We start from the raw sequence: 15,283 nt of genomic DNA, 5'->3' as shown, positions 1-15,283 counted from the left end.
GCACCTATTCTATGCATTTCAATCTGCAGTGATTAATAGACAGACACCCTCACCTCAAGCTGCTGGACAGGAAGATAATAGGGAAGTGGCTGCTAGAGCTTGTTGCTCGATAGGTCTGCTCTGTGTACACAGATCAATTTGAGTCAGCTAAGTTGCATTACTTTGCTGCAATATAAGCGGACAGCTCCACCTACTGGCTATTTTAATTAGTGCACTGTAGTTATTCTATCATGGACAGACCTAGTAATCTCACCAATGTAGCGCCACCCACAAGGGCATTTAATCCTATAAATTGCAAAATTTGAATTACAAGTAAAAAAAAAGTTACATATTTTTTTCCCTGTTCTTGAATGAAAAACATATTTACCTTTTTGTTCGTAAGATAAATCTGTTTATTCATAACACTTGGACCTATGTCAGCTTTTATTAGTCTATCCTTTAAATTGCACCACAACTGATTCACATTGGTACTGGACTTTATTTGTCATTACATTTTGGTCAGCTGGTTATCATTTGTTTTTATTCTGTAAGTCACCAGAAACAAAGCCTGATTTTGCATTTTTTTTTATTTAAAAAAAAATAAAATAAAAAAATGCAACTTTACACTGGTATTGTTGGGTATTAAAAATAAAAGCTCTTTTGAGTTGGTGTCATGGCCTACTTATATCACTTGCTGTGCGTGCCTTCTCTGTATGCCACTCGTAGCTTTAATAGGGAGTAGCTAGTCTTGAGTTATCCTTTCTTTTAAAGAATTGTATAACTAAAGTTTTGAACAATTCTTTAAGAAAGGATAACTCAAGACCAGTTTTTATTTATACTTCCAAAGATATATTATAAATGTACCATGCTTTGTTAGGACCATTGTGGTATGTACTGATACAGGTTTAAAAAAATCTTGTCATATTTTTAGATATGATTCTAAATTTACCGGGAAACAAACCAGCTTCCTATTTGAAAGAATGTCAACGTTGAATGTCCATAGTAGCATAGTAGATCAGGTTTAAAAAAAAAAAAAAAACACAGAATTCCGTCAAGGTTAACCTATACAGAGACTACCTGATTTACACTAAGAAACTGACAATTTCATTTATATTAGTCAATTAGAATGCTGACCCATTTAACACAAGCAATCAGATCCCTGAATTTTGTTTGTTTTTTAGCCAGAAATATATCTAGCCCATTTTAAGTTTCTAAAATTATGAAGTTGAAAAAATTGAAGTAGCTGACCAATTTAATTAAATATTCCAAAACTTTATTAATGAATCCAGTAAAAACAGTTCAACATAAAAGGCTCTAAATCACAGGTTGTAGGCAAGTCTGGGGGCACGGAGGTCTTTGTTAGAGGCTGAAGGCGGTGGCTGCTTTGAGCCGGTTGTACAGGAGATCCTGTGGAGTGTTTGTCATAAGACCGTGTTTTAGTGGAGCAGCAGTTGGTTTCTTTGATTCACAGGGTTGAAACGAGGATGGTCATGTGATTGTGTTACAGACACAAGTGATCTGGCAGAGAGGCTTATCAACCCTTTCGTGACTGGGCTAAAGTGTCTACATCGCAACAACTGTTCCGATGTAGACAAATTGAAACCACACAATCGCGATATTTCAATTATTGGGGGGCGTCCCTAGGAACGCCCTCCATACCGCGATCAAATCCTGGAAGCACAGAAGGCTTCAGGACAGCCGTTGGCTATGACGTTCTATTCTGTCATAACGGCTCTAAAGTCCAGTGTAATGACGGAATAGAACGGCATTAAAAGGTTAAATGGATATTGTGCCCTCCACAAAGTGGCGGCTTATATTAAGTTAATTGTCACAAGTTCTGGGTGTTTTTTCTTATCTTTTGCATTTTTAAATTTATCTAAGGTATTGGTAGTGACAACCTACTTAGGCAAGATGTTCAAAAATCTGATTGTTCTTACTGTGAAAGAAAAAAAACATGTTGCTGGAGATAAAAATATCCTTCTAGCCTTAAACTCTTGTCTTGGAATATACAGCTCTTCCACCAACTCTTTATATGGGCCTTGAATAGTAAAACAGACCCGGTTTGACTAAAGTCTCTTCATAGTTTAATCCTCCATTCCCCTCACTAGGTTTGTGGCCCTTCTCTGAACTTTTTCTAATTCTGCAATGTCCCTTTTTAAAATTGGTCACTGCACTACACTACACTACATACTTGAGGTGAGGTCTTACCAGGGATTTATACAGCAACAGAATTATGCTTTCTTCCCTTGCATTTTTGCCTCTTAATACGTGTCTTAGCCTTAGAAGCTGATGCTTTGCACAATCATTTTTAGCTTCTCTATAAGTACGCCTAATTCTTTTTCCTCCTCTGATTTACTAAGTCTTGTCCTGTTAAAGTAATAGGTAGCTTACATCTTTTTACATCCAAAATATAGAACCTTACATTTACCAATATTAAATTTAATTTGCAATTTACCAGCCTTTTTTATTTATTTTGTAAATCCTGTTGCAAAGAAATTACATCCTGCTCTGATTTAATCACCTTACACAGCTTTGTATCATCTGCAAAAATAGAGATGTTGCTATTTTATCCTTCCTCCAATTCATTTATAAAAAATATTAAAAAGAACAGGGCCTAACACCCATCCCTGAGGGACTCCACTAATTACTTGTGTCCAATCTGAGCATGATCCATTTACTATATCACGTTGCGTCCTGTCTTTTATCCAGTTATTTATCCATCAGCTAACATTTTCAGATATTCCCAGTCCCCTAATTTTGTACAATAATCTCCCATGTGACCAAAGGCCTTAGCAAAATCCAAGTAAATTACATCAACTGATTCACCTTTATATTTTTGCTTACCTATTCATAGAATCTAGATTTGTTTGTCATAATTTATTACTCATAAAACCATGTTGATTTGAACTTGTTTTCCCCGACTATACTCTTAAATATAATCCCAGTATCTTCCCAACTACTGATGTCAGTCTTACTGGTCTATAGCTTCCTGGATCAGCCCTGCTTCCCTTTTTTTAAAAAGTGGCACACAGCTTTACGCCAGTACTGGGAGCAGAGGTTTGGCTATAACAGTGCTAAATTCCCTTAGAACCCTAGGGTGTATTCCATCTGGACCTGAAGCTTTATTTACATTGATATTATCCTTTTTTTTTCCTGATGTCATTTAGAGATAACCCAGTTATTGGTATGGCTTGTATGTTTTAGTTTGTTTCAATGCCTCTCCTATTGGTTCCTCTCTTGTGTATAATGAAAAAAAGAAATGGTTAAGCACCTCAGTCATTCCGGGGTCACTATTAATCATGCAACCGTTCTCACATTTTAATGTACTTATATATATTTTCCTTCTTAGATTTTTGCTATTTATATACTTTAAAAACCTTTTCGGGGTTGTGTTAGAATCTTTTGCAATAACTTTCTTGTTCAGTTTTGGCTAATCTGATTGCTCTTTTGCACGCTTTGTTACATTCCTTATATATTTGGAATGATTAGTCCATACTATTTTTTTTGAACTTTTTAAATGCCCTATGTGTTTTTCCTATTTTCTCTTATAACAATTGTATTTTGCCATATTGGCTTGTCTTTATTGTCCATGTGGTATGTGTTTATTTATATTTTTATTTAACAAAAAATGTAATTTAATTTATTCTCTGTGTTTTTATTTGAGAATAATTAGTCCCAAGTTATGCTATTTAACAAGTGTTTTCTTAAAATTAAGTGTTTTGGTTGAACCCCCTTGTAATACTGCTGTATTTCAAATGTGACCTTGTTATGATCACTGTTGCCTAAATGTTCTTTCACTTCTATGTTTGATATTATCTATGTATTATTTGATAGCACTAAATCCAGTATAGATTTATTACTAGCAGATTCCTCTATTAATTCTGACAAGAAGTTATGTTTTAGCATATTTAAAAATCTATCCCCCTTAGTTGTATTGCTAGTTTCATTTGCCCAGTTTATTTCAAGGTAGTTAAAAGTGTCTGATAATTCCAACACTGGTAATAACCGTTTTATTAGCAGCCTTTCCTATTTGCATTAGCAGGGCTTGTAAGCATGTACCTAAACATATTTCAAACATTCTCTAAACATAGTAAGCTCCTCTCCATAACACACCTGCACCCACATCATTCAGGTGCAATTCTTCCTTACTGTACAAATTGTACCCAAATGAAACATCAGCCCAGTACTCTAAAAATTCAAAGCCATAATTTTTACATGTTTTTAACCAGAAATTAAAGGGACATGAAACCCAAAATGTTTCCTTTATGATTTAGAAATAACTTGCAATTTTAAAAAACTTTATAATTTACTTTTATTATCTAATTTGATTCATTCTCTTGATATCCTTTGCATATCTAGATAGGCTCAGTAGCTGCTGATTGGTGGCTGCACATGGAAGCCTCGTGTAATTGGCTCACCCATATGCATTGCTGTTTCTTCAACAACAGATACCGAAAGAATAAAGCAAATTAGATAATACACTTCCCAAAAAAACTGCGCTAACCACCAAATTCAATAATAGGCTTTCAAAATAGTAATGGAACTGTTCAGGGTACTTTTACTTAATGCTCTGTGCGAATATCACATCTAAATTATATAGGTATTCTATTACAATACTTAGAGCCCTTAGGTGCACACATAAAATGTATAGCCTTGAGGTGAGAATAATACCAACAGTTTTTTCTATTAAACTCCAAACAATATATTCTGCTTGTAATTACAAGTGTACTGACTTCATATCACCTTAATGTCTCAGGGAGTATGGTAGATCAAATGTCTTCAGAAATCCTTTGCTTCTATTCGTTGTGATCTCTCCTGTTTTCTTATGAGCGTGGTGCTGCTTCACAGTTCACTGAACACTAAGGAGTGTTTCAGACTATGATACTACAAAACAGAACAAGAGAGAGCGCAACCACGACTCGAGGTAAAAGGTTTAATAATTCAATTTTGCGCATACACATAGATTGCACTTACAAGATATACAAATTAAAAGCGCCTTCAGATCAACACACAATTCTCGGCATACGGTTTTCCAGCAGCTGATTCTGCTTCTCACTGGTGTCTCTCTCTAGCATGTGAGCTCCGTCACTGGCAGTCTTTACAATAAGTGTCTTTTTGGTTCTTGTTGCAACGATTATGTCTGTGACTCTAGTCCTCGTCGTCTACGCGTTTTGTCCGGCTTCTGCAGACTTTTTCAAGATTTTGGACGCTGGATAACTTCTTTGTGGGGATCCTCTCTTAAATCCGGGTAGCTCCTCCTCTCGATTCTGTTTTGCACCAATCCTCTGCTTAGCATTCACACGCCCACTCATGCAGCTCATCGGGCGTGTGAAAAGGATAGTGTGACATAAACAAATGAATCAGTTCACTTCCCAAAAAAAACGCTAACCACCAAATTCAATAATAGGCTTTCAAAATAGTAATGGAACTGTTCAGGGTACTTTTACTTAATGCTCTGTGCGAATATCACATCTAAATTATATAGGTATTCTATTACAATACTTAGAGACATGAGTTGCACACATAAAATGTATAGCCTTGAGATGAGAATAATACCAACAGTTTTTTCTATTAAACTCCAAACAATATATTCTGCTTGTAATTAGAAGTGTACTGACTTCATATCACCTTAATGTCTCAGGGAGTATGGTAGATCAAATGTCTTCAGAAATCCTTTGCTTCTACTTGTTGTGATCTCTCCTGTTTTCTTATGAGTTTGGTGCTGCTTCACTAAGGAGTGTTTCAGACTATAACGATACTACAAAACAGAAGAGAGAGCGCAACCACGACTCAAGGTAAAAGGTTTAATAATTCCACTTTGCGCATACACATAGATTGCACTTACAAGATATACCAATTAAAAGGGCCTTCAGATCAACACACAATTCTCGGCATACGGTTTTCCAGCAGCTGATTCTGCTTCTCACTGGTGTCTCTCTCTAGCGTGTGAGCTCCGTCACTGGCAGTCTTTACAATAAGTGTCTTTTTGGTTCTTTTTGCAACGATAATGTCTGTGACTCTAGTCCTCGTCGTCTACGCGTTTCGTCCGGCTTCTGCAGACTTTTTCAAGACTTTGGACGCTGAATAACTTCTTTGCGGGGATACTCTCTTAAATCCGGGTAGCTCCTCCTCTCTGTTCTGTTTTGCACCAATCCTTAGCTTAGCATTCACACGCCCACTCATACAGCTCATCGGGCGTGTGAAAAGAAGGATAGTGTGACATAAACAAATGAATCAGTTCATGTAAGTTGCCACTATATGTTATGTAACTATTTAAAAAAAACAATATTATTTTTTGCAACAACTCTCTTAAAATACACAATAATGCATCGATAAAAAGCACTTCATAAAACAGAACATTTAAATTTTAATTTATGCCTAATACATATATGCGTTAAAATATCGATCTTACATACATTAAATAATAATAAAACCAATCTTTTAATAACACTTCTTTAAAAATCATGTATGATACCCCACTACAATATATGCGTGAATCTGTATCTCTCTCCACTCAATTCATCTCTCATGTTTAACGTCTTAATGTATTAACACCAAAATTGTTAACACTAAAAAATCTCCCTATCAAGCTTAAGTGCATACATCCCATTTCTTAGTGATCAATTTCCTACCTATCATTGTGGATCCAGTATATACTACATTCTAGTGTTCTAATTAATAACCTTCCTACTTTCTACCTACTCTCAGGTCACTATAGCTTCTTCATATGTGGCTTACTATAGGATAAATGCTTGGAGGTCTAGTCATTTACAAGTAAGGCCATAAACTACATATGTAGATTGACAGGTGCCTCTGGATGTAATCGGTACAGTTTTGGTATGATTCCAGTTCATAATGGAATTTAGATACCTTAAAAAATTTGAAACAATTAGCTACCACACAAACTGATAGAGGTAGTGATAACACAAATATTGAAATAGAAGATCTAATGAATTTGAGTTTACATGAAGGTGAAAATGAGATTATACATAGTAAATTCAAACATCCCTCCACATTTAATCGAACCCATACACAGGGGGATTATATCCCAGTGTTTAACACAATCCTCACAGAAGAGTTAAATATGTATTTTGATTCAGGGACCCTTAACAAGAAATCTACGTTTAGAGACAATTTACAAATTCATGAAAGACAATCACTTAATAAATTAAAAAACGACCATCAATTGGTCATCAGACAGGCTGATAAAGGAGGAGGGATCATAGTTCAAAACAGAGAAGACTATTTAGGTGAGGCTAATCGATTATTGGAGGACAATAGTACATATAAAAAACTGACAAAAGACCCCACTATAGAATACAATAAGAGTTTATTTAATATGTTGATAGAAGCTAAAAGTGAGGGGATTCTAAATAATGATGAATTTGGATTTGTATATAATCCCCACCCCAAAATTCCAATCTTTTACCATATCCCTAAGATCCACAAAGATCCATTGAATCCCCCAGGCCGGTCAATAATTTCTGGCATAGAATCTATTTCAAGCAACTTATCCACATATATAGACTCCTATATGCAACCTATGGTTAAGAATTTTAGATTGTATATCAAAGATACAGTGGATGTCATTTTACAACTAGAAGGTATACCATGGGAGGAGGAATATATGTGGATTACTTGCAACGTAACATCATTATACACTAATATTCCCCATGAGAAAGGAATTGAGGCTTTTAAATATGTAGGAGCGAATAGTGGGATGTCTGTGAAACATCTAGAGTTCATAGAGAATAGTATCAGGTTTATTCTGTGTAATAACTATTTCAGCTTTAATGGAACATATTATAGACAAATCCAAGGGACTGCCATGGGAACCCCAATGGCACCGTCATATGCCAACATCTATATGTCCCACTTTGAAGATGTAATGGTATGAAATAACAGCACCTTTTCAAGTAATATAATCAAGTATCTTAGATACATTGATGATATTATCATCATATGGCGAGGAGATACAAAAATAGCCCAGGATTTTGTCAGATACATGAACAACAATCAACATAATTTAACTTTTACTGGTAAAATGTCCAAGGAGAAAATTGAATTTCTGGATGTTGAGTTTTTTGTTGATCAAGTGTCAAGTTCAGTAGTGGTAAGAAACTATAGAAAGCCAATGGATAGTAATGGTTTCTTAAATGCCAATAGTGGACATATGAGTATATGGAAACAAAATATACCATTCGGACAGTTCCGCAGAATCCGTAGGAACTGCACGAATTTAGAGGACTATAATAGTGAAGCCGATATCCTCGAGAAAAAGTTCCTAGAGAAAGAGTATGATAGCAAGTTAGTTAGAGAGGCAAGGGAGAAAAATGCAGTATGCACACGCAAAGATTTACTACACTCTAAAAATTTAAATAAAGAAGATCAGAAGGGACTTGAGAACAAAGTTAGATTTATAAACTGAGAAAAGAAAAAGACAGGAGCGCACAACTGCATCTAAGTGCAGATATTATTAACAGCTTTAATAAATCCCCAATAAAAGAATCGCACTCACACTTTAAAATAGTATACACAGCAGTATAACAGTTATATAGCCTGTATCACCAGCTCCGGCGGTTTTCACCCAAACATAGGGATTTCCAAGATGGCGTGTCCGTAACTCGGCTGGAGGGGGGGTGTTTCTCGTTCGGCCAATCGGATGATCCTGTATTCCTCAGCCTCCTTTCCACTGGCTGTTCAGCAGGGGGGGGGGGGTGCACTGACACTCAAAGCTAGAGTCCGTATTGGATCCCCTTCCACCCTGTGAACACAGTCTTACCGCAACATTCAATGTCACAGTCTTTCAACAACTATATCAGGCTACATATAACACCTGTCTAAAAACGGCCCTCAGCCCACTCAGTGTTTGTGTGATCAGGTCCAAACACCTATCGTAGCCTCACAGGGACCTAGGTTAGCTCACTCGACGTACGTTTTGTTCCAAACTGGAACTTTTTCAAGAGTGATTACTTGCACCTCCTACCAGATTTTTAAAGGCTGATGGGTAGCTACCTCCCATATTAACCCTTAAGGCTAAAACAGGATACTTTTTTAATACAAACTTGCTTACTAAAACCAAATATGTATAAAAACAGTAATACATAGATATATACATATATAAATAGCAAAGTTAATACACATATACTCAAAGATAATATATATGCATTCGTAGTAACACCAGCACCAGTGTCTTGATTATAAATATTTTTATTAGAGGTTACATTATGTAACCTCTAATAAAAATATTTATAATCAAGACACTGGTGCTGGTGTTACTACAAATGCATATCTATTACAGAGGCTATTGCAGCTACCTCTTGCACCGTGCACCACTTCAACACAAAGTGCTGTATTCATCTACTATTTCAAAGATAATATATAACATTTTAAAACTTCATACTTATAAACACAATTAAAATATGCAAATTCATAAGCTAAATTCATATACACCAATTCAGAGGCATAAAAATAATGATTAAATGATGTCTTAACTTAAAATAACCATAATATATTCAACAGAACTATGGGTTTTTACGCTTCCCAAATAGAGAAACTAAATCCTAGTATAGAATAAAATAAACAAATACCCCCCACCAAAACTATGGTTATATTAAAAATGACTGAATGTCCAGTTCAATGTTCAGCCCTTGAGGATGAAGGCAATCTCATTTTTTTAATCCAATAGGTCTCACGTTGGCGCAACTTAAGTAACCTATTGCTATCCCATATGTTGGGAGGGATCAATTCTATAATTTTTATCTCTAAATCTTTAGGATCCCTATTATGGACTAATCCCTATTATGGACTAATTTAAAATGTTGAGAAACACTGTGTGTTTCAAGGTCCTTCTCAATATTATTGAGATGTTCCCTGAAACGGTATTTTATTTTTCTCTTCGTCCTTCCAACGTAAATAAAATTACATTTGCACTTCAAATGATATACTACGTGGGTGCTCATGAATATGCATCTATTCTTATTAATAAAGCTCCTGGTGCTAAGTACTATGATTTATTGCTATGTGGGGGCACATTACTCACTCTTTGGTTTTACATTTGTATGTTCCATGGGTGGTCCCCCAATCTGAAATCTTTACTGGGGGTTTGCTTCTTAATCTACTTGGGGCCAAAATATTTTTCAGCTCTCTATTTTTTCTAAATACAATCTCTGGTTTGTCTCCTATGGTTTTTTTCAAAATGGGGTCTAACTGTAATACGTTCCAATGTCTATTGATTATACCCTTAATCTTATAGTGCTGATTATTGTATTTAGTGATACATTTGGGATTAGAATTCTCTATTTGATTTCCCTTAGTTTTTCCTATTTTCTCCAATAATAGTTTTCTGTCCATTAGGTCTACTTTCTTTTTCATATTAGCTAGGTGATGTTTATTATAACCTTTATCTTCAAATTTCCTAGTAAGATTCTCAGCTTCTTTATTGTAATCTTGGATATTAGTACTATTTTGCTTAATGCGTTGATATTGACCTAATGGAATATTGCTCTTCCATTGTTTATAGTGGCCACTCCTGGCATTTAATAAACCATTCCTATCAGTGTCTTTTCTGTAATTTTTCACTGCTACTTTGTTCAAATCTACAAACAATGTAAGGTCCAAAAAACTAATTTCTGTTTGTGAATAGGAATACGTAAATTTTAAATTAAAATTGTTTCTATTCATATGATTTAATAATTCATCTATGTTATGTGATTCCCCTTGCCAAATCATAATAATATCATCTATTCAACGGTAATACATACAGATATTGGGGAGATATGGGTTATTGTTCCATATATATTGATCCTCGTAGTTGGACATATATAAATTTGCATACGATGGGGCAAAAGTTGTCCCCATCGCTGTCCCCTGTATCTGTTTGTAGAACTTATTTTCAAATAAGAAATAATTATGTGAAAGAATAGGGATCCTAAAGATTTAGAGATAAAATTATAGAATGCATCCCTCCCAACATATGGGATACCAATAGGTTACTTAAGTTGCGCCAACGTGAGACCTATTGGATTAAAAAATTAGATTGCCTTCATCCTCAAGGGCTGAACATTGATCTGGACATTCAGTCATTTTTAATATAACCATAGTTTTTGGGGGGGTATTTATTTTATTCTATACTAGGAGTTAGTTTCTCTATTTGGGAAGCGTAAAAACCCATTGTTCTGTTGAATATATTATGGTTATTTTAAGTTAAGACATCTTTTAATCATTATTTTTATGCCTCTGAATTGGTGTATATGAATTTAGCTTATGAATTTGCATATTTTAATTGTGTTTATAAGTATGAACTTTTAAAATGTTATATATTATCTTTGATTATATGTGTATTAACTTTGCTATTTATTTATATATGTATATATCTATGTATTACTGTTTTTATACATATTTGGTTTTAGTAAGCAAGTTTGTATTAAAAAAGTATCCTGTTTTAGCCTTAAGGGTTAATATGGGAGGTAGCTACCCATCAGCCTTTAAAAAACTGGTAGGAGGTGCAAGTAATCACTCTTGAAAAAGTTCCAGTTTGGAACGAAACGTACGTAGAGTGAGCTAACCTAGGTCCCTGTGAGGCTACGATAGGTGTTTGGACCTGATCACACAAACACTGAGTGGGCTGAGGGCCGTTTTTAGACAGGTGTTATATGTAGCCTGATATAGTTGTTGAAAGACTGTGACATTGAACGTTGCGGTAAGACTGTGTTCACAGCGTGGAAGGGGATCCAATACGGACTCTAACTTTGAGTGTCAGTGCACACCCACGCTGAACAGCCAGTGGAAAGGAGGCTGAGGAATACAGGATCATCCGATTGGCCGAACGAGGAACACACCCCCCTCCAGCCGGATTACGGACACGCCATCTTGGAAATCCCTATGTTTGGGTGAAAACCGCCGGAGCTTGTGATTCAGGCTATATAACTGTTATACTGCTGTGTATACTATTTTAAAGTGTGAGTGCGATTCTTTTATTGGGGATTTATTAAAGCTGTTAATAATATCTGCACTTAGATGCGGTTGTGCGCTCCTGTCTTTTTCTTTTCTCAGTTTGTGATGCAGAGTTCGTGATGGGACTCATTTAAGGAGCAGCCATAAAGGTTTATTTTTCTACTACACTGAAGGATTTTCTCCATCTTATCTGAACGAAAACCATTAAGTTCGCTTTGGGACTGTAAGAACCTTTTTTATTATAAATTGACTATATGAATTTGTATTGTGTATTAGGAAATTTTGACCATTGAGATATATATTACTGTTGTATTGTTGGAATATAGGGAGATATATATATATATCTATCTATTTGTAATAGGTGTATTAGACTATAACCGTATGGGTTAAAGATATACAATTCATCTAACACTGTGCAGTGCCTTGTATACACTTTTTTCTTTTGCTTTTTTTATACCATTACTTTAAATAATACGGGCAGCAGCTTATACCATCTTTATAGGATTCAATTCAATCAGAGGTGTGTAGGAATTTGGTAACCTCTTTAATTATAACTGTGTATTATTATATGTTGTTATAATTATATGAATTGGGTAGTTTACCTTTAAATAAGTATATACTTTTATAAAGGGATATTCTATTAATTGCCAGAACTTAGTCAGTTGCTGGAGAATCTGGGGATATATATAATAATAAAATAAAAAAATTTCAGATAGGATCATAGGATGTTATTTGAAAAATTATATTTTATTAACCAAATATTTTTTTCTTTGCTTATTTTTTTTTATTTTTTTATCCTTGTCCTTGCTGGGGGTTCACGTGTGAATGTGCACAAACGGAGGAGCCTCCACTGGTTATAGGTAGTTATAATAAATATAATGGAGAGTCAAATAGAAAATATTGATAATGACACAAATATAATGGAAAATAACAAATTTGGGGATAACTCATTGAGATCTAGTAGACAGAGGTTAACCAATTTGTTAATAGGAAATCCAAATATAGGGTCAATAGATAACCCCTTGGAACTCTTTAAGGAACTTGAGAAACTATTAGGTAAAGATGCCAAAGAATGGCAAGATCTAGTCCAACTAGACAATTACATAATCCATGATATTATACCAAGAGGTCTTAGAATTTTTAAATTCCCTGCATTTGAATTGGATGAGGTCGAGTTTCAGATGGAGTGGGAGCAAGCCCTACATAAATGCTCCATCACCCTCATTAAAATTCTAATCAAATATAGGGAATTTAAATTAGAGAATTTAAAAACACAAATAGACACAGTAGTGGAAAAAATACAACCCTTCCAAAGTATAGGTAAATGGAAAGATCATATAAACAACAGGACAATATGGGCAGAATAGAACAGAATGATCAAAATAATAAGTGGAATACATCAAATACTACACGTGGAGAAACACAAACCCCGTTAAATACTAATAAACAAGGATTATATGAGAACAGTAATAACTACAACACAAATAGAAACACTACTGTTCCATATAAGACCAAAAATAAAAATAAAAATGAATCGAACAATAGGGTTAGAGGCCAGATGGAATACGGCCAAAATACCTATTGGAAACAACAACAGAAAAAGGGGTCCTACAGTAGGAATAAGAATAACACAACATCTGAATACATTCAAAATAATAGTGGTATTGAACATTATAATATTGAGACTACGAATAGGTTCCATATTGATGAGAAATTTGTTGAGAGACCTTATGGAAACAACAGCCCTAGATGGAATCAATAGGGAGCAAAACCTAAATTTAGAGGGAACAACATAGAATATGAACACCAGCCCAGAATATGGTCCCCTAGGGAACAAGGACAGGGAAATCAGAAAAAAGGGCATTTTTTAGGAACTCCCCCCTGGCGACAACAGGGGAGCAAAACGTAATGGGGAGGGGCATTATCAAAAGCCCTAGGTACCCCAAGAAAACCAAAACATTTGCTAGAGGATACAGAGGTACTAGAGGAGGGACCAAACAATGAAAAAAGAAACAGAAACGGTTGGAATTAGAAAGGGGATGTCAACTAATTTTTAACCTTTCAGATAAAACTTTTACTGATAATGAAATTAAATTACTTTCGAAAGGGTTACATTTTGCACCCATTACTCAACCAAATCATTTTGAACTATTTATAGATGTCCAGAGATATATTAGGAAATTGACTTTAAAAGGGTATTATGATAATATGTCGACAAATGTAGTCCTTAATGAGGATGATATACATACACTGGCTAATCTAGAATCCCTGGATAATGAAAATAGAACTCAGTTTCTGTCAAATAGTGTTACAGATGAGGAATTATTAAATGTTTCATTATATGAGGAAGAATATAATAATATGATCCATTGTCCTCTGAAAAGAAGATCGATATTCTACCCCCAAAATATGCAAAGTGAATTTATAAAAACATTTAATAAATTGGTATGTGAGGATATCAAAAAACTCTCATTTGGAAACCAATTGAAATATGATAATTTAACAAAGGGAGAAAGAGAGTCTCTAAAAGTACTAACAGAGGATATGAATATAATATATCAATGTGCGGATAAGGGAGGTGGAATAGTCGTTCAGAACAGACAAGACTACCTTAAAGAAGCTTACAATTTATTGAATAATAAAGATACATATTTACCCCTTACATTTAATCCGACCTTGAGTTATAAGAAAGAACTATTTAATCATCTATGTACAGCTAAACAAGAAGGTATTCTCAACCAAAATGAATTTAGCTATCTATGGCCTAGATTTAGAGTTTGGCGGTAGCCGTGAAAACCAGCGTTAGAGGCTCCTAACGCTGGTTTTAGGCTACCGCCGGTATTTGGAGTCATTAAAAAAAGGGTCTAACGCTCACTTTTCAGCCGCGACTTTTCCATACCGCAGATCCCCTTACGTCAATTGCGTATCCTATCTTTTCAATGGGATCTTCCTAACTCCGGTATTTAGAGTCGTGTCTGAAGTGAGCGTTAGAAATCTAAGGACAAAACTCCAGCCGCAGAAAAAAGTCAGGAGTTAAGAGCTTTTTGGGCTAACGCCGGTTCATAAAGCTCTTAACTACTGTACTCTAAAGTACACTAACACCCATAAACTACCTATGTACCCCTAAACCGAGGTCCCCCCACATCGCCGCCACTCGATTAAATTTGTTTAACCCCTAATCTGCCGACCGCCACCTACGTTATACTTATGTACCCCTAATCTGCTGCCCCTAACGCCGCCGACCCCTGTATTATATTTATTAACCCCTAATCTGCCCCCCACAATGTCGCCGCCAGCTACCTACAATAATTAACCCCTAATCTGCCGACCACAAAGCGCCGCCACCTAC

This window comes from Bombina bombina, chromosome 5 (assembly GCF_027579735.1).
Source record: "Bombina bombina isolate aBomBom1 chromosome 5, aBomBom1.pri, whole genome shotgun sequence".
NCBI classification, from domain to species: domain Eukaryota; kingdom Metazoa; phylum Chordata; class Amphibia; order Anura; family Bombinatoridae; genus Bombina; species Bombina bombina.
The sequence above is the reverse complement of the archived record's forward strand: the minus strand, read 5'-3'. Positions refer to the sequence as shown.